Source organism: Macaca nemestrina, chromosome 1 (genome assembly GCF_043159975.1).
Source record: "Macaca nemestrina isolate mMacNem1 chromosome 1, mMacNem.hap1, whole genome shotgun sequence".
Taxonomy (NCBI): domain Eukaryota; kingdom Metazoa; phylum Chordata; class Mammalia; order Primates; family Cercopithecidae; genus Macaca; species Macaca nemestrina.
Window position 1 is genome coordinate 21295431 of NC_092125.1, and position 22115 is coordinate 21317545.

At 38.3% G+C, this 22115-nt stretch overlaps 1 pseudogene; it reads left to right on the plus strand.

Moving 5' to 3' along the window:
• The first annotated feature begins 1078 nt into the window (after positions 1 to 1078).
• On the plus strand, positions 1079 to 3069 carry LOC105493047 (CCA tRNA nucleotidyltransferase 1, mitochondrial pseudogene; annotated as a pseudogene).
• Positions 3070 to 22115: the final 19046 nt, after the last annotated feature.

Below are 22115 nucleotides of genomic sequence, written 5' to 3' on the forward strand. Positions count from 1 at the left end.
CTTTCTTCTCATACCTTATTCAGTCAAAAGCAAAAAGTACAACAAAATTTCCCAAAACACCTCATTGACACTTTCAACCTTCTGCTTGCATGACCCCTTCTCCTTGCCTCCTCACAGTTAATTATCCATACAAACGACAAAATAATCCTTATCAAGATCTACGGCAGTGGTCCACCATTACCTCAAGTGGTGTTTCTGAGCAAAGTAGAAAAAAAATTGTTTCTTCCTCAAAATATACTGTTATATCAAGGAAAACTGTAACAAATATACATACCTATGATGACTATAAATGTGAATGGCAGCCCCTAAAATTGCACAGAGCAAATTCTGCATAACTAAACTACTGGCTTTGCCTTGTTCTGAACCTTCTGATGGCTTTCCTTCACAGTTAGAAAATTGTATAACCTATATGGATCTATAAAGAATATATAAATACCTCCTACAAACCAGTAATATAATAGGCAAAACCCTTGAACAGACTCTCTACAAAGAATGATATAAAAATGGCCAATGGGCCAGGGGCAGTGGCTCATGCCTATAATCTTAGCACATTGGGATGCTCAGAGGGTGGCTCACGAGGTCAAGAGATCGAGACCATCCTGGACAACATGGTGAAACTCCGTCTCTACTAAAAATACAAAAACTAGCTGGGCGTGGTGTCACATGCCTGTAATCCCAGCTACTTGGGAGGCTGAGGCAGGAGAATCACTTGAAACCAGGAGGCGGAGGTGGCAGTGACCTGAGATCGTGCCACTGCACTTCAGCCTGGGCGGCAGATTGAGACCGTGTCAAAAAAAAAAAAAAAAAAAAAAAAAAAAAGGCACATTGAAACCACAATGAGATGGTTCTATGCACTTACAAAAAAAGATTAAAATTTAAAATGACTGATGACACTAAATGTTGGGTAGGATGTGGAAGAACCAGAACTCTGGAACATTGCTGAAGGGAATGAAACACGGGTGCGGCATCGGCGGGGTCCCTGTAAGGCTGCTGACGTTCTCTCCCGATGCTGAGACCCGTGTATCCTTGGCACAGGCCAGCGTTGAGCTGTAGTTGTAGTAGTCTGCCTTCCGAAGCAATGTCTATTTACAATGAAGTGGCAGTCTCCATAATTCCAGTCACTTTTCTCAGAAGGATTGAAGAGTTTGACAATTTACTTGTGAAAGAGAATCATGAATTAAGAATAGCAGAGGGGGCAGGTGTGGTGGCTCACCCTGTAATCCTGGCACTTCGGGAGGCTGACATGATGGACAAATTGCTTGAGCTGAGGAGTTCAAGACCAGTCTGGGCAACATGGCAAGACCCTGTCTCTACAAAAATTAACCAGGCACGGTGGCACGCACCTGTAGTCCCAGCTACTCAGGAGGCTGAGGCAAGAGAATCACTTGAGCCCAGGAGGTGGAGGTTGCAGTGAGCTGAGATAGCAACCCTGTACTCCAGTCTGGGTGACAGAGACCCTATCTCAAAGAAGAAGAAAAAAGAAAAAAGAAAAAAGAAAAAAGCAGGAGGGCAGGAACAGTGAGGGGTTTATTCAATGGACTAAAGCCTGGAAATGTAGACTTTGCCAACACTGCCACTCCTACTCAGATGAAGATGATGTTTCAGGCAGCCAGGATTTGGATGATAAACAACAAAGGAGAAGAGCGCAGAACAATTACTGCCAGGCTTCACAAAGAAAATGTTAAGATTACTACACTAGAGATTGATGTTGCCACTGATGGATGATATGCTGAAGTCGAAGTCACAACTGACCGGCAGAAAGATGCTGAACACAAGGCTGTCCCTGTAAATTCTGTTTTAAGATTTTAATGATACCTTATTTGATGACTTTAATGGTCATGATTTAAAAAATAAGAAAGTTAGATTTGTTGGACATGCCAAACAGAAATAAAAGAGGATTATCTTATACTTTTAAGATATTTCAGGTTTTATAAGAGTACTGGCTTTTTAAAAATACTTGTACGGATCATGACTGGCTGATAAATACTCTTACTAATTAAATCTTATAATTATTTACGTATATCCTTGAAAATAATAACAGGAACTGCAAATAACATTATTTGGAAAGGTTCAAACACCTTAGAGAATTCAGTGTCAAAATCATATTAATTGCCACAATCTGAACAGGATAAGTTAGAACAAAATCCAAATGTTTTCTTTTAACTAAACATGAAAATTGCAGCAATATTCAAGTTCAAATTTCCAAAATGCTCCAGGAGTTGCAGAAACTCTCACAGTGTTGATTGCTAAATTAAAATAAGAAACTCATGAGCTTCCACTTAGCACAGGTTGAACTTTCCTCTTAATATTCTTCCCAACTTAGCTAGACCTTCCTACACTTTTATGGGACAATTGTAGAGCAACCTGGTGACCACGGTCCTGAGACTTTGTAAACAATTGCAGAAAATGCAAAACGCTTGGCTGGAATATCAGGAATGACGATTTGGGTGGAACTGAAAAAAAATTTGTTGGTAACCATGTAAATCATTTGATTCCCCTTATCTGTGATCTTGATGTGGCTCCTTATGTAGGTTTACCTGCTAATTAAAGTTTAGAAGAGTTTAATAAGGTCAGTAAAAATATTGAAAGTTTTTCACCAAAGTCAATGACTCTTTTTGCCTCATTATTGAAATGATAGGATGATGTTGCAAAAGTGGATTTGAGGTCGAAGACTGCACCAAAAGAGAAAAGCCTTGGATTTTTTATCGTTAAAAATATGAAAAATTTAGTTAAAGCAACGGATAGTTCAGAACCATTAAAACTCGATGAAGACTTCATTATAGGTTCTAGGGAACGTGATGCAACTACTTGTGATGCAACTACTCGTGTATGTGAGCTACTGAGGTACCAAGGAGAGCACTGTCTCTGAAAGGAAATGCAGCAGTGGTGAATCCCATTTCCTGCAAGTGTCACGACGTCAGGAAAGTGGGGATCTCTTCAGGGAAAGAAATTGGGGTTCTGTTACCACAGCTGGGAGAACAGTGGGAAAAAAACGGTTACCGGCCGGGCACGGTGGCTCATGCCTATAACCCTAGCACTTTGGGAGCCCGAGGTGGGTGGATCGCCTAAGCTCAGGAGTTCAAGACCAGCCTGGGCAACACGGTGAACCCCTATCCCTATTAATATCCCCCCCAAAAAAAAAATTAGCCGGCGGTGGCGGCCTGTGCCTGTAATCCCAGCTACTTGGAAGGCTGAGGCAGGAGAATTGCTAGAACCTGGGAGGCAGAGGTTGCAGTGAGCTAAGATTGCGCCACTGCACTCCAGCCTGAGTGACAGAGCAAGAATCCGTCTCTAAAAAAAAAAAAAAAAAAGAAAAAGAAAAGTGGTTACCAAATGGAAAAAGATTGCCTTCTAAATGGCATAAAGAAGACATAAAACTAGTGGCTACTAAAAGTCAGAACATCTTAAATAAGGTTTTTTTTTCCTTCTCCCTCTTAGTGAGATTTTGGAAATGACAGTACAATAAAAGCCAGTTTAAAGGACCTCTTAAACATAAAGGTCTTATTTTATGAATTGTATTTCAGGAATTAAACTGAAGTTCACCTCCTCTTGATCTGATTTATATTACTGAAACAGTTTTGTTGAAATACTTCCAACTGAGAAAAGCATAATTGGCTTCTACTCTCTTAATCTATTTAGACTTTTTTTTTAAATTTAGTTTTTGCATAAGGTGGCACTCAGATTGATCTGAAAAAGTGTTAACTGTCTTGAAGAAAAAATGTTTATTAATTGCAATTGAGATAACTGAATTACTTTGTACAATGACTGTCTATGATGTGTTTGTTCTTATCTGAATTCCAAAATAAATAAATGAGTGCCTCAAAAGAACTTGAAAAAAGGTACAACTATTTTAGAAAACTGTTCAGCAGGTTTTTTTTTCATTAAAAGGAAAAAATACACTTGCCCTATGCCCCAGCAATTCCACTCTAAGTATTTACCCAAGAGAAATACAAAGATATGTCAACACAGTGAGTTATTAAAATAATATCTTTATTCCTAATAGTCAGAAATTAGAATACATTCAAATGAATATCAACAGAAAAATAGATAAATAATTGTGGAATGGTCATATATTGGAATACTAACTAATCAGCAGTTAAAAAAAGAATTGACTAATAGTGTACGCAAAAACATAAATAAATCTAAAAACATATTGAACAAACAGAGCCTTATCAAAAGAATGTATACTCTATGGTTTCATTCATATGAAGTTCTAGAATGGGTGGAACTAATTCGTGGTGGGAAAAAGAAAAACTAGACCATATGCATCAGGAGACAGGGTGGAGATTGACTGGAAGTGGAGATGAAGGAACTCTTAGGGATAATTGGAAAAAAAAAATTAGAGAGAGGGTTTCACTCTCTCACCCAGGCTGCAGTGTTGTGATCACAGCTCACTGTAGCCTCAAACTCTAGGGCTCAAGTGATCCTCCCACCTCAGTCTCTCAAGCAGCTGGGACCACAGATGCATTCCACTGCATCTGGCTAATTTTTAAATGTTTTGTCAAGACAGAGTCTTGCTATGCTGCCCAGGCTGATCTTGAACTTCTGGACTCAAGTGATCCTCTAGCCTCTGCCTTTGAAAGTGCTGAGGTTACAGGTGGTGAGCCACTGCACCAGGCCAAAATAGAAATATTCTGTGCCTTGTTTGAGGTGATGGTTACATGAATGAATATACTTGTCAAAATGTATCTCAGCCAGGTGTAATGGCACATACCTATAGCCCCAGCTACTCAGCAGGCTGAGGCAGGAGGATCTACTGAGCCCAAGAGATCGAGGCAATAGTTCTCTACAATTATTCCTAGGAAAAGCCATTGCACTCTGGCCTGGGCAACAATGTGAGATCCTATTCCTAAATTTTAAAAAAGTTATCTAATCCTAAAATCTATGCATTTCACTGTATGTAAATTTTACCTCAATTATAAAAGTATCTGTGCTTGGGTCTAACATGATCTTCTTCCTGGCTACCTCTCTGATCTTATGTTCAGTCACTCTACCCCTAGCTCACAGTGCCCCAGGCACTATGACTTTATTGGTTGTTCCTCAAACCCACCAACCACTCTCACCCAGTCTTTGTACTTGTTGTTCTCTTTGCCTGAAACACTCTTCCTAAGATCTCTTCATGGCTTGCTTCCTTGCCTCCTTTGGGTTTCTGCTCACTTGTCTTCAGGTAAGAGACCCCGACCACTCCCTCTGAAATTCTATCTGTTATCTGACTTATCCCCAAATGCTAGATGTCTTGACCCTACTTTACTTTTCTTCTATAATAACTGATATTGTATTATGTGTTCATTTGATTATTTTCTTCTCAGATTAGAATGTAAGTTTAATAATGGCAGATTTTTGTTGTTGTTCTTAACTGTATCCCCAGTTCTTAAAATGGTGCCTGGCACAGAGCAGGCCTTGTTAAATGAATGAATGAAGACCTCTGTGGCTTACTTGAAATATTATCTTCTGGTCTGAACATAGCTGGGAGATTCCCTTCCACTGCTCTAAACTCTTGTTAGGTATAGTTGCATTTTGTCTCTCTCTAGAAGGGCCTCCCCTGCCTGAAGAAACTGGGAGTAAAATATTTTCTTGTGATGAAACTATTTTTCCACCCCATGTTTCAGACTATGGTTATTCTGGTTTGCGGTTTCCTTCCAGGTAGGTATGGATCACACTTATGCAACCCACGGTCGTTTATTCTCACATTATCTGATTTCCAAACCAGCTTAACTCAGATCATTAAGTTGCTGATCCAATTCATTCTTTAAATTAAAATGACTGAAATGATCAGGCTGACCAGACTTTGGCATGGCCATTCCATTCTTAAATGTTTAGTTTAAGATAGAGAACAGTGACATACACAGATATTCATGCATAAAAATAATATATAAATATTTAAAATAGAAAAAGACACACTATTTTCACTGGTAATGAAGTTTTGGCCAGTGACTGTAAGTGATGGAGAGCTGTGGTTGACTTCCTGGGGATATAATCAGTCTTTGTTAGGAAAATGAATGGCTACATAAGTATAGTACTTGTATTAAGTATTCTATGTTCAAGATTGAACTAGATTAATTGTCCATAGAGTATTAATCTCAAGCACCTCAGGCTACTTCTTCACATTTCACAGCTAGCACTGGAATAAAGGAAGTGAGGCATTGAATTAAACCTCTTCCTTGTATAGAAAGAGCTTTCTTAAAATAATAACTTTTTAAAAATTTTTGATTCATGTCTTATAGATGAGATATATAAAAGTTTTGACATAAACATCTGAGTTAGTGGCTCCTTGAGGATAGAGAGATAATGGATCAAACATGGCATATTTTTAAATATGTCAGAAAAATATTTACATTTTGGCCATTTCATAGCATAGGTACATTCTTTGCACTGGTGGAATGAAGTAGTTATAAAAATAAATAACATTAGTGAATATTTGCTTCAAGTTAACCAACATTTTCTGAGCATGTGTTAAGCATTATGCAAGAAATTCTAAATACAAAAAAACCAGGTGTTCTCGTGCTTGAAAGGAGCACAGGTGGAAGAGAGTTGTGAGATAAGATAGATGCATACACAAGTGAGTATTATGCTCTAAGGCAAACTTTAAAACACACCATAATCAAATGTAATATTTAATGAGAAAATAAGGCAGATTCTGTTCTTAAGTGTTTTCATCTGGGTCTTAAAAGATGTTTAAGACTTAGGACAAGTATTGAATGTCAGGCAGAAGGGACAGCATGAAAAAAAGATACACAGTCAGGAAACTGTGTGTATACTGGTGGGAATGATGGTAGCCTACTATAAGAAGAGCTTAGAATTGGAGGGAAGATGTAATGAAATATAGGATTAGAAAGTTCAGCAGGGGAGATGTTTACAGAGGGCTGAGGAGTTTAGGGTTTATTACATTTTCTATAGGGAACTTCTAAAGTTTTCTGAGGGCAGTAGTGACATCATCAGATCTATTTAAAATAAAGTTACTTCTGCAAAGCTGTATTGGTTGGACTGTAGGGAAGAGAGAATAAAAGGAGTCTCTATAGCTGCAGCTCACTGTGAGTGGTAATAGTTCTACTACATGTTTGCAAACATTCTATACTCAGAAGTGCAAAGATACATTTGTATAGGTGTCTTTATACATAGAAGGATGCATTTACTGCCCATCAATGATAGACTGGATAAAGAAAATGTGGTGCATATACACCATGGAATACTATGCAGCCATGAAAATGAATGAGTTCATGTCCTTTGCAGGGACATGGATGAAGCTGGAAACCATCATCCTTAGCAAACTAACACAGAAACAGAAAACCAAACACTGCATGTTCTCACTCATAAGCAGGAGATGAACAGTGAGAACACATGGACACAGGGAGGGGAACATCACACACTGGGACCTGTTCGGGGTTGGGAGTAAAGGGGAGGGAGAGTATTAGGACAAATACCTAATGCATGCAGGGCTTAAAACCTAGATGACAGGTTGATAGGTGCAGCAAACCACCATGGCACATGTATACCTTTGTAACAAGCCTGCACATTCAGCATATGTATCCCAGAACTTAAAGTAATATTTAAAAAAAAGAAGGAGGAGACATTTACACACATTCACACAACACACACACATATACACGTGTTGGTTTGAAAAAGACTCTGAATCTGAGAGATAGAATATTGTATTGGTTAAGGACACAGGCCTTAGAATCAAACAAAAGACTGGCTCCTTCACTGTGTAACTTTGCTTAAGATAATTAAACTCTAATATAAAATGGAGTTAAAATGTTTAGTTTTAAGTTTTGTTAAACACTAAATGTAATAACCTATGAAAAGGATTTAGTATAGTTCTGACCTACTGTATGCACACAATAGCTGAGAGCTAACATTACTACTATTGCCATTTTCACTATTGTTGTCAATTTGAGATGTACTTCAAGTCAATGAGTAATTTGGTAATAGCATTTACTGGAAACAGCTTGAGGTCTAGAGTCAAGAAGATAAAGCCCATCATCTCCAAAGCTATAATTTTGCCATTTTAACAAAAGAAGACCCAGAAACAGAACACAGAATCCTCTAAAGTCTGTTCCAAGTTTCTTTCCCAGAAATTACTTCAATGAGTAAACACTTTCCATCTCTCCTGAAGTTTCACTATATACTTACTAATGCATTATGCTACTCCTGCTCAGGAATGATCTCCAAAGCATTTAACACAGTAGTTTATCAAACATATTTTTCCCAACTGCTTGAGGTTTATCATACAGTAGCGTCTACAACTCATGAAGAAAACAAGCTACAAGGATTACAAGTGATGTTTTTAATTTTTTATCTTGACAGATGTTTAAAAACAACATTAGCAGAAACAATGACATTTGCAACAAATGAAAAATAAAGTAAATTAAGGGACTCAGAAAAGACAATGAGGGTAATTTGTTCACAATGGTTGTTGACTCACTGGGTGATTGGTGCCAAAAAGAGTAAACAACCAAATATAGTCACCGAAAACAGTAATAATCCACGAAAGAATGAAGACTTGTTCTGTGATGAATCACAGAAGTCAGTGTTACACAGAATCATTCAGAGGGTTTAATTAACCAGAAAGCCATCATTATAGAAGCTCATCTATAACAAGTCTAATGGCATGGACATTGAAGACAGCATTGTCCTGGGCTCCATTGTTGGGAAAGGCCTGGTTTCATCTAGAGTTCTACTTTTCAGATAACACCCACTTTTCATATGCCACAAGGGCTCATAGATCTTGGGTTTCCATTCTTCTCCCTGGCTTCCATATTATCTAGATAGATAGGAGGTACTGGAAAGAGAAGGTCTGAGAAATAAAATCTTAGGTTACATTATTGAATATAGTCTGCTGAGTAAATTTCCTCAAAACAACAATGAAAAAGATTTTTTCCCACTAAGAAATCCTGAAATACACCAGAATATTCATAGCTTTAAAATTCTTCCTTTTGTGTGTGTTGCAGGATAGGTAGTCTGTGGTCTTGCTCTTTTCATTTACTTCCACTTTTCCAGCTTAATCCTCTCCTATATCCCTCATGTACTGCACCATGAACTCTATTCAGACACCTACCCATGGATATCTGAGCAAAGCTCACATACTTGTACCAGAACACTTGCCTGGAGTTCTCTTTTCCCCATGATAACTTGTTGAAAATATTTTCTTTTGAAGTTTCACAAAATTCCAAGAAACCTATCTATATTTTTTCTTTTTAAATATTGCTGTAAGATTTTGCTTCTAAAACTTTAGCATTGACATCATTTTGCTTTCATAAATATCTGATTCTCCAAGCATATTGTAAGATCTTAAAAATCAGGAATCAAGGCTTTTGTATTGCCTCATCATCCGAAATGCCTGGCATAGTGATTACTGTATCACAATTGAGAATGCAAAAGCAAATCCTAGTTTTACCACTTAGTACCTGTGTAAATTTAGATGTATTATTTTACCTCTTGGAATTTCTGATTATGCATCTGTAAAAATGGGTATAATAATACCAATTTCAAAGGTTTATGAGGATTACTTATTTTTTTTTTTTGTTTTGTTTTTTGAGACGGAGTCTCGCTCTGTCGCCCAGGCTGGAGTGCAGTGGCGTGATCTCGGCTCACTGCAAGCTCCGCCTCCTGGGTTTACGCCATTCTCCTGCCTCAGCCTCCTGAGTAGCTGGGACTACAGGCGCCCGCCACCGCGCCCGGCTAATTTTTTGTATTTTTAGTAGAGACGGGGTTTCACCGTGGTCTCGATCTCCTGACCTTGTGATCCGCCCGCCTCGGCCTCCCAAAGTGCTGGGATTACAGGCGTGAGCCACCGCGCCCGGCCGAGGATTACTTATGATAATACATAAAAAGCATCTAAAATGGCACTTGATCCATTGTGTGTGCTCAATAAATAGTAGCTTAAAAAATAAAGTAGCTTGAAAAATAACTCCACTTCGCTCTGTGGAGTTGAGGTATAATAATCTTCTTCAGATACATCACTCAGATTATGCCTTCAAGTTGGCCATCAGTTAAAAACAAGCAGCCATTTGTGAGAAAGGATACCCAAGCACAGGGCCAGGTGTGGTGCCTCACGCCTATAATCCCAGCACTTTGGGAGGCCAAGGAGGGCGGATCACGAGGTAAGGAGATCGAGACCATCCTGGCTAACACGATGAAACCCCATCTCTACTAAAAAATACAAAAAATTAGCTGGGCATGGTGGCGCGCACCTGTAGGCTCAGCTACTCAGGATGCTGAGGCAGGAGAATCGCTTGAACCCAGGAGGTGGAGGTTGCAGTGAGCCGAGATTGCGTGCTGCTGCACTCCAGCCTGGGTGACAGAGTCAAACTCTCAGAAAACAAACAAACAAACAAACAAACAAAAAAACCCCAAGCACTTTACTACAACTCTTATCACTGGGAAGAACAGTTCTTCTTACAGTGATATATTGTTACAAAACCCACTTGTGTCTGCGAGCAATCTATGATGAGTCTAGTTTTACCTGCTGATTCCTCTGGAATTTATTGCAATGATAAACTTTCCAAAAATTAGAAAGTCATTCCAATATACATAAAATAGTCATCTGCATGGAATCAACCTAGATTCTCATCCACAGTGGACCGGATAAAGAAAATGTGGTACATATACGTTATGGAATACTACATAGCCATAAAAAGAATGAAATCATGTCCTTTGCAGCAACATGGATGCAGCTGGGGGCCATTACCCTAAGTGATTTAATGCAGGAACAGAAAGCCAAATACTGCATGTTCTCACTTATAAGTGAGAGCTAAACATTAAGTACACATAGACACAAAGAAGGGAATAATAGACACCAGGGCCTACTAGAGGGTGAACTGTGGGAGAAGGGTGAGGATTGAAAGCCTACGAGGATTGAAAGCCTACCTATTGAATACTACTATGCTCATTACCTAGGTGAGAAAATAATCTGTATACCAAACCCCAGCAACACATAATTTACCCATGTAACAAATCTGCACATGTCCCCCCTAAATCTAAAATAAAAGCTGGAAAGAAAATAATCATCTGAATAATTATAAGAAAAGAACTGATAAGAAAATGTGAGTTTTGTTCTAGTCAAATGAATTGTTGAGCTTTCAAGGTTTTTCTCAGCCCAGTGATGGTGCCATTCTTAAGCTGTATGTTTCTAAGCATATTATCTGTGACAGGGGTAACCTGCTAATTTAGATCAATTTAATATGCAATCAGTAACTATTAAGATTCACTATCAGGCAAACAAATCCAATTAAATTGCATTTAACTCTACTAAAAATATTTTTAAATCACCTATATATGCCACTTTAAATCACCTATATATGCCATATTCCAGTTATGGAAATTACATTGCAATTGAATTGGGTAAAAGTTGATATATATATATATATATATATATATGTATATATATGAATGACATATATGAATATATATAGGTTTTATATATAACCTTTTTGATATATAATTTATATTACATATAACTTTTTGATAGTGATGTTCTGAATCTTTTCTTCTAGAAAAATGGGCACTCCCCACTCAGTGATCTTGTTACATCTTTTACAATGTTCTCTAATAGAACCATCAATATTTTATTGCTCCTAAAGGATGAGAAAGGACTCATGTTTATTCATATTTTTAATCCCACTCTTACAGCCTAGTACAATGTTGGCCCATGGTGGATGATCAATGAATGTTCTTTCAATCAATTAACTCATTTTCTTAGTTTTTCCTACTCCAACTTGCTCGGTAACTTTGAGCATATCATCAATCTCTATGGGCCTTGACTGTTTCTTCCATGGAAAAGAGACATTAGACACAAAGGGTATCTCATAAATACGTAGTTAGGATAGCTGGTGCTCAACTTTCCAGATCCCACTCTCTTCTCACCCTTATTACCTCCCTTAGTACAGAGAGTGACAGTGTTAGTAAAAGCAAAGATAAAACCACTTTCTTTATTAGATCTGGGTAAGGTCAGCAGGCCCAGGAAACATGCAGAGTCAGATCTGCCTAGGTTTTAATAGGGTTAGAGAGCATAACTGGATCTCATCTTCTGTTTTTTTTAATGGACTATTACCAGGCCCCGGGATCAAAGACTCCTGTTGTTTATCTTTGCTCTTTTACTTTAATAACTGCTGACACTCCATCAGGGTGTCCTGGAGGCCCAGAAGGAGTTTTGATTGTCATTCAAGATGAGATGATATAAAACTCACCAGGCTCTGTACATATCCTCTTATGAGCCTAAGGGGGTAGAAAATAGCATTACTCTTGTTTAAAATGAGCTATCCTTAATCCTTATTTTACAGATCAGGAATCTAAGGCTCAGAGAGACTAACCCATTTCCTTGTTCTGGGCACTGATTAAACAGAGAAGCAGAGTTTGCTCTAAATATCAAGAATACCCATTTCCCTGGAAAAATAAAAAAATAAAAAATAAAAAACCACAGCTCAGTGAATGTGAACCTTGTATTTCCATCCCCACTGGTGCTTCTCTTGGGTGCTAATAACTCGTCTTCTCCTTAGCACCCTAACAGGTCTAGAAAGATAGACGGAAGAAAGAGTCAGCTTTATTGTTGGCTGTCAGTAAAACAAAATAGACAGCTTCTTGGTGAAGCTGGATTTGAGATTGTAACTGGGGTTGACTTGTGACCATCTTTATACCTCACCCTAAATGTGGACATCGGCACCAATGGGTGGGAACATTTGAGCCCAATTTACTCATCCAAAAGTCAAGGAGGAAGTTGAAGAATAGCCCACCTCAACCAAGTGGGAGAACAACTGCCCCTCTGCCTGCTTCATAATGGGAGGAAGAGGTGAGAAAGCCCTGTTCCCTCTTAAACCCAGGGCAGAAAACACAAAAAGGTACAAGAGAAATGTGTTCATATTGCCATTCAACTGAATAAACTTTCCTTAAGTGAAGTCACCCTATAGGGCATGAGGTGCTTAAATGTCAAATCAGCTATCTCTGCTCCCCGAGTTGGAATAAATATAGGTGAAGATGGAGAGACTGGAAGTATTCACTTCAATATTATCTTCTCTATGAGGAGTACAGTAGAAGTGTCTCCTTTATGGAAATGTAAGGAAGAAAGAATAAGTTCTTCCATATAGAAGCTTTTAAGTCTCCATCATCTTCCCACCTGCGCTATGGCAATAGTCTCTTAATTAGTGTGTTTGTTATCATTCTATTTATGTTTTTCACAAAATGAAAGATGATTAAACTGTGACTCCAACCTTCTGCCAAACCCTTAATATTTATTTGAGAAAATCACTCACTCTTTCCATGCTGCTGTTTCCTTTTTAATAAAATGAGGAACGTCAGGCACGGTGGCTCACCCCTGTAATCCCAGCATTTCGGGAGGCCAAGGCGGGTGGATCACCTGAGGTCAGGAGTTGGAGACCAGCGTGGCCAGCATGGCAAAATCCTGTCTCTACTAAAAATACAAAAGTTAGCCGGGCATTGTGGCAGTCGCCTGTAGTCCCAGCTACTTGGGAGGCTGATGCAGGAGAATCGCTTAAAGCCAGGAGGCAGAGGTTGCAGTGAGCTGAGATCATGCCACTGCACTCCAACCTGAGCGACAGAGCAAGGCTCCATCTCAAAATAAATAATAAAATAAAATAAAATGGGGAAGATGGTAATTGCCATGCAAGCTTTTGGTGATAGATGAGTTAACATCATAAAGCACTAATAATTGCTAGTTATGATTCTCATCTATTTATCTTTCTCTGCCTTCTCTCAGCTGCCCTGGCTCAGTACGTGGTATTCCTGTTGTTAGGTACATCACTGCCACAGTTCTTAGATTAATATGGGCTTGAGGCTGGAAGTACTCAGCTAATTCATTTAACTTAATACCACCTAATGAATCTGGGCGGACTCAGGACACAAGGCCCCAAAGATGATCATTGGGTTCTCCAGTTGGTCCCTGAGCTTTTCTTAAAACATAGCCTAGGCTTTGTTGGTACAGAGCTACTTACTGATTATCCAGAACTGAGCATTAGAGAGAGAGGAAGACTGGGGATACAAGTAGCAGATTTAATCTTTTGGAAGCAATCACTGCAATGATCATAAATGAGTGCAAAGAAAAAAGAGAGCCAAAGACAAATATGTAAAGAACATCTGTATTTAGGGCAGTGGCCTTTAACCATCAATATGTCTTGAACCCACTTGTGAATATTGTCTCAGATGTTCCCACAGCAAAATTATGAGATGCGAAGGTGATGTGGTGATTATAGCATTATAATCGAGTCATTACAGCTTTGAGATTAAATGATTTGTCTACGAGCAGAACCCACATTCCCTAAATCTCTGCTAAAGAAAAGCTACTAAAGTCAGGTATGGTGGGAATGGAGAAAGTCTTACATTGGCTGATGCAAATCTTGATGTGAGCTTTCAAGATTTGGCCTTCGGAGAGGAAATGCCTTTTACTGCCTACCTCATTACTTTTTTAAGTTCTTGGCAGAAAAACTCCCAAAAAATAGAAAATATTATTAGTGTTAGAAAAGTGCCAGTTTCAGCTAAGCTCTGTTGAGTCAGTAATTCAACATAAGAGGATTGGTAGAGAGAGTAAGAATAAATAACTTCTAGGGTTGTCTGAGCAGCTGAATTTATGATCTATAAAACTCCATCCATAAAAGGGAAAAAATTTGAACATATAAAAATTATAAGCAAGTTCTGCACAGAGCTCAGTTACTGGCAAAAGAGTTTTTCCTAAATGTAGCATTTGGGTTTTGGGGGATTTTAGCAGACAAACATGTTTCAAATTTTATGGAACTTTACTAAATGGAAAGCGTTGTGCAAAGAACTGGATAGATACTGTTCCTGACCTTATGAAGCTTAGAATCTGGAAGAGGGAAAATTCAACCCTGAAGGTTATCTAGTAACACATTTTATAATTTTTCTTTTTTCCTCAAGTTACATTTATGTAAGACAATGCAAACCTATACGAGATGAACTCGATCCTCTATCATGCCTACTGAATGCCTTAGCTAATGTATTCCTTAAATTAACAATCTTTTTCTCTGTGAAGAATATTGGTTTCTCAGTGGAGGTGAAGTATATAAACAATCCCAAATAAAGACATAGATTTGCTCTGTCTTCAAGGAGTTTACAAACACATCAAAGAAGAGAGATATATTTGGATCTTTTAAAAAATTTTTCAAGTAATAAAGCCACAGTAAAGAAAATGTAAAGAGAAATATCACCCCAAATCTCACCACTCTAACACTCTCTGGCCATGTCTTTTAATATCTTATGCTGATCCCTCCTTTTCTTGTGGATTCTTAATGTATCAGAACCCACAGTTTGGTCCTTGGACTTCTCATCTTTTCTATCTTCACTTATCCCAAAGTGATCTCATCCAGTCTCATAGCTTTAAATGCTATCTGTATGCTGATGACTCCCAGATTTATAACTCCAACCTAGATATTGTGCTACTCCTATAGTTACACTGAGCTGTGCCCTTGGTCTTCAGCAACCACTATCTCTAGCTTTACAATTTTGTCGCTTTGAGAATGTTATATAAATGGAATCATACATATGATCATGTATAATCTTTCGAGATTGACTTATTTTCACTCAGCGTAATTCCTTTGAGATCCATCCATGTTGCTACATGTATCAATTGACGCATTTTCTGTGCTATGTATATACTGCCATTTATTTAAACATTCATTCATTGAAAAGCATTTGAGTTGTTTCCAATTCTTGGCTATTACAAATGAAGCTTCTACGAATATTCATATACATGTATTTTTGTGGATGTACGTTTTCATTTTTCTGAGATTAACACCCAGGAACATGATTGCTGGGTTGTATCTTAAATATATATTAGTTTACTAAGTAACTGCCAAATTATCTTCCTGAGTAGCTGTACCATTTTACAGTCCCATCAGCAATGTATGAAATATCTAGTTTCTCCACATCCTTCCCAACACTTGGTATTGCATGTCTCTCTGATTATAGCCATTCTAGTGGGCATGTTGAACATCATTAATAATTTTGCATTCATATATTCTTGATGAAATGTCTTTCCTGTCTTTTGCTCATTTTCCAAATTTTACTGTTGAATTTTGAGAGTTCTTTATATATTCTACATAAAAGTCTTTTGTTAGGTATTTGGTTTGCAAAGATTTTCTCCATCTGATCTTGTTCTTTCATCCTCTTTACAGGGTCTTTTGTGGAGCAAAAGTCTTTAAAAAATTAATTTAACTACATTTCAACATTTCTCAATTGATTTGACCAAGATTATCTCTTTTTTTGGTCCATAATTCACATCTTATAGATCACAAATGTTCTGCAAAACACATACCTGAAAATATTGTTCTAGGAAGTTCCTTTCACTCCCAACATCCAAGTGTTCTCAATTCTCTCAGAATTCTACTTTCTACTAAGGATCAGAAACTACTCTAAGAACCAAATTTATGGCAATGAATGCTATAAGAATGTACAATTCTTCCGACTTGCATATTGATGCTTTGCTTGGGGTTTTCTGGGGGCAAATGTAAAACAAATAAGAAATGAATTTAAGGGTGTGAATTTTAGTCTTCATAGGAGCTGTTTGGAAAACACCATTATATTGCTAACACATGGCCACTAGACATTGGATTCTAGCCTTGGATTTACCATTAATTGTTTGTGTAACTTTGGATAGGCCACTCTATCCTGAGCCCGAATTTCATCATCTGTAAAAATGAAGAATCTGGAGCACATTTGACATCCTATAATTCTAACTCATATCAGTACTCTATCCAGTTGCAGATGGGAATCTCATCTGTGATGAAAGTGTTGCATGATTCTGATTGGGAACACCAAACAATAAGTATGATTTGAGCACTGAGTGTGTTTACATGATCCTGAAAATTTCACTAGGATGAACCAATGTTTTGCAACACCTTCCTAATAAAAACACAAGGTGTTTTCTGCTTTTTCTAGAATCAAAGTGTTGAAGCAGTCCTCCACTGCTCCAGGTTTCCTGTGTCAGAGTACTCTGAAATCTACATATCAGTTCTCTGATCATTTCTTTCTAATCTCAATCAAAACTGAAAATCTGTGATCATGATCAGGAATAAACTAAGACAGACAAGACCATTTTTATTCTTTTTTTTTTTTTTTGAGACAGAGTCTCACTCCATTGCCCAGGCTGAAGAGAAGTGGTATGATCTCAGCTCACTGCACCCTCCGCCTCCCAGGTTCAGGCAATTCTCTTGCCTCAGCTTCCCATGTAATTGGGATTACAGGTACATACCACCATGCCCGACTAATTTTTTTTTTTTTTTTGTATTTTTAGTAGAGACCAGGTTTCACCATGTTGGCCAGCCTGGTCTTGAACCCCTGACCTCGGACAATCCACCCAGCTCGGCCTGCCAAAGTGCTGGGATTACAGACCTGAGCCATCATACCCGGCCAAGACCATTTTTCTTAAAGTTAAGTGGGGTTTGGAGGTAGGAAGGGAGGAGGAGTGAGAAAGAAGGAGGAAGAAGCTGATGAATAGACTTGTGATGATTTATTAATCAATTGGCAGATACACATTCATCCAGTAAGAAGAATATCATTAAAACTGGGTTATAATTAATTGCAACAGCACCCTTGCTTAAAAGGAACTTCACAAAGAAAAGTACATCTCCTAGGCAATTTGGAAATCAGTTTAAAAGATGCTTTTCTCCTAACCTGTCATCCTAAGACTAGGGAACAAGCAATCATTTATAGATACAGAGGGAAGAGAAGGATGAATGTAGTAGTCAGCCAAAGAATGCTGATATCCTGGGTGCTGGAGAGAGAGGCAGAAGTGTAAGTGCAAGAAAGAGGTAAGCGTGTCTGAGAACACAGTGGTGAGGGTGGGTAGGGAAGAGGATAGTCACAAAATCACAGATATTTAGAAAACCACTTGGTTAAGTGAATCGATAAAAGTTTAACAATCTCAGATTTGCAAAGGATTTGAAAGGTAATCTATTGTCAACCACCTTTCCCTTTTATCTGTGCTCAAATTTCTTTTTCATCATAATCATTCACTTTCCCATTTACTTAGCACGTATATTTTTTGAGGTTTTATTATGGGCTTAGTACTGTCATGGGTCTGGAGAACACCAAGGTGATTCAGACAGCATTCTTTTCATCAAGTAGTTGACATTCTAGTCCAGGCTAGTCTAGTTAGGACAACTAAAGAAGTAGTTATTAAAGAATAAGATGTGGTTTTTTGCAGATATGTACTAAGGGTGATTTAAAGCAAAAAGGAAGAATACTTATTTCTATCTGGGCAAGTGAAAAACCCACAGGAGGGGTACCTGGGGTTGGGGAGGGTGGGATCAGAAAAGGTTTCATAGTCAAAGAGGATTCTTTAAGTCTAGGGTTCTCTTTGGGTTCTTCATAGTCAAAGAGGATTTTAAGGGTCCCATTTGAGGATCTAACATCACCAGTTTTGTTCTCTCTGAGACACAAAGTTTGGATGTAGGGTGAGAAGTGAGGTGGATAGAGAAGCCCAGACTCCGAGCCCGCAAATTTTTCCCTCTTTCTATTTCCATGTTACTACTTTTTCACACATTTAAAATTAATCTTGTTTTATGTTCTCTTTTGTATCTATTTTGCTTTTAATCCAGGGGACTTTAGTTGAAAACAGCACCACAGAATTTCAACACTAGAAAGTATCTCACAGAATGTAACTAGAAATGACATTTCCTAGAAGGAAACTGAGGCCTAGAGAAAGAGACCAACACACACTGGAATATTGTAACACAGCTGGGTCTAAACTTCTAATCCAGTTCTTTTTTCTTTTTTCCATTATCTCTGCCGCCTACTTCTTTTTCAGGCTATACTTACAATCTCCCTAGGGTGCCAGATAATACTTGTATATTCCAGCTATTTTCATTTCTGCATAATTTTCCCATGAAGATATTGTCGTTTCCTCTTTCAGACATGACCCAAGAACCTCAGTCTGGCCTAATTAACTGATCCCTATGGCACCTTAAAAGACACTGCTCCCTCGGGAGATGAAGGGCTCAGGATTGCTGGGCCTCAGCTGCTGCGTTCCCACCAGCTCAGGCCCTCTCAGCACGGCTAGGATGCAAGCAAGTTTCATCCTACATTAAAAAAATATGAATGCCTGTAGCTGGTCTGGTTTCTTCCAATGTCGTTTACAACCTTTGTGGTTTGAATCTGTTCATAGAAGAATTAGTTGATGGTTTTGAATGTTATTAGAGAAGAACCCCAACTAGTTTCTCAAGGCATTCTTCTGGGAAAACTGCAGCTTAATGAAGATAGTATTCCACATCGTCTCAAGGAAACAACTTGTCAAAACAATGCCCTTTTCAGACTTTAGTTGTGGGTGGATGGAATATGGATATAAATCTAGAGTAAATAGAAATGCTTAAATGTGGCAAAGCCCTTGCCCCTTCTGTGTCTTTGCCTTTGTACAATGACTCATTCAGGATCCCAGAGCCAAAACTGGTATTGTACACAGAGGCGGAAACATTTACATGTGATTTGGGAAAGCTAAAAGCTAAAAAAAAATCTGCTAAAAAGTTTCTCTTTCCACTGAAGCTTCCTGTGGCTTGGCCTGGTAAGTTTGTCTATTAGATGTTCACCATAAGTTATTTAACCGAAACATCCACTCCCTTATCTTCAAGAGGAAAATGCTAAAATGTGTGTGTGTACAATTTTTTTTGAGCCAGTCTCTCTCTCTGTTGCCTGGGGTGGAGTGCAGTGGTGCAATGATAGCTCACTGTAGCCTTGATCTACCAAATTCAAGCAAGCCTCAGTCCTCTTGCTTCAGCCTCCCTAGTAGCTGTGACAACAGGTGTGCCACCATGCTTGGCTAGTTTTTTTTTTTTAACTTTTAGTAAAGACAAAGTCTCATTATGTTGTGCAGGCTGGTCTTGAAATCCTAAGCTTTTGTGATCCTCCCATGTCGGCTTCCCAAAGTGCTGGGATTACAGGCGTGAGCCACCATGCTCCACCAAAATGAATATTTTAATACATGTAAGATCACTAACATAATGCTAGGCAAAGAGCCAAGGTGTTCCATGTACATAATATGACTATGATGCTAGTTTATTTCTTCATTTTGTTGAACAAGGTACCTGACCTCCCAGTTTACATCAAGCTTGTAGTTAAAAGATAAAATAAGACACAGTCTTATTTATTTATTTTTTTTTTTTTGAGACGGAGTCTCACTCTCTTGCTCAGGCTGGAGTGCAGTGATGTGATCTCAGCTCACTGCAAGCTCCACTTTCCAGGTTCACGCCATTCTCCTGCCTCAGCCTCCCAAGTAGCTGGGACTACAGGTGCCCACCACCATGCCCAGCTAATTTTTTTTTTAATCTTTTTTTTTTTTTTTTTTTTTTTTAGTAGAGATGGGGTTTCACCGTGTTAGCCAGGATGGTCTCCATCTCCTGACCTCATGCTCCGCCTGCCTCTGACTCCCAAAGTGCTGGGATTACAGGCGTGAGCCACCACACCCAGCTACACAGTCTTAGTCTTTAAAGACCTCACAGTCCCTGAGGAAAGACAGATCCATAAACAAACTCACAATACAGTATGGTAAACAATTTTAATGGAAGGAACCACAGGTATGTTGAAAGAACATCAGTACAGCTGGAGACAGGGAGGGACCATATGATATGTAACTCCTAAAAGCCAGAAGGGGTTATTATCACATGATTTTTGGGTGCTACAGAAGTTTTTCATCACTCACTAGTATTACATAATTTGCTAGGAATCTATTAAGAAACTTCAAGTAGCCTGATTAGAAGAAAAGACATTAGGAAAAGCAAGTCTCAAGAGTTGGAAAGGGGAAAGAACATGGCATCAGAAAATCCAGAGTGGCTGGCAGCAGGGGCAGAGACTTGCTAGAGAGGACTGCAGGTGGAGCAGGAGTTCTGAGCACTGGGTACTGAAGTAACATACTGACTGTATCCTCCTCCAGGAAGGCAAGGTTCAGAAGTTAAGTGCTGGAAAAAGAAGGCCACACACAAATTCCAAAAGAGAACCCTCAGGGCACCCTCTAGATATTCAAAATATCCCATGCTCCACTATGATCATAAGCGATGATAATCCATATAAATCATTTCCATCTTCAGTGTTGTATGTAATACAGGGATACAGAATTCAGCTTCAAAGCCTATGCTTTTTTCTCATGATGCCATAACACTGCATGAACCTTGAGTTTGAAATTAATTTGAATTTGAAGTAATAAAAATAAATTTAGTTCTTGAGTGATTTTTGTTTTTACTTCTCTTGCTTTGCAGTTAATTGATGAAATCCTTGGATGGTTTGCATCATTTTTTAATCCTATATAAATATTTGTTTCTCTCATTTGCCTATTTTGGCTTTCTTTAGAAAATGGTCTTAGTTTATTGAAATTATCGCCAGTGCTTTAAAGAGTATGACTTCCAGTCAATTCAGTTCCACAGTTTTATTGAGCAAATATCATGGATTCAGAATGAATGCACACTCTAACCCAAAGTCATACAGAGTGGTATAAAGAACTTTGTAGACTCAGCACGGGGAGGGTGGGAGGTAGCATAGAGATAAAAAATTGCATATTAGGTATAAGGTAGACATTACCATAATGTAATGGGTGTACTAAAATCTCAGAATTCACCACTATATAATTTATACATATAACAAAAAAACACTAGTACCTCAAAAGCTATTGAAATAAAAATGAAAAAAAAACCAATATTAATGAACAATCTAGATATTCCACTTGCTTTGATTCATATTTTTTACTGCACTTAACCACTACCTAACATGTCATGTATTTGTTCTTTTGATTATTGTCTGTTTCCTGTACTAGACTGTGAGCTCTATGAGATCAAGAACAGTCTCAGTTTTGTTCAAAGATGTGTCTTCAAAAACTAAGTAGTCCTGGAAACTTATAGTTTCTCTACAAGTATCTGTTTAAATGGCTGTGTGACCATGAAGTGCTGAAAGGAATGAAAGAATGTGTAAGGCATTTGGTCTCAGGGTATGCATCTAATTGGAAACTCAAGATACAAATGAATGAAGTTTACAACACAGCGGCAGTTAAGCTTGCATAAATCTGAGGCCTCAAATTCAGATGTGATTGAAATTTAACTTTTGTGCTTTGACTTAAACTGGATTTCAAGCTCACATTCCACTGGGATGGTACAAAATTTGTGGGCTTCCTCTCC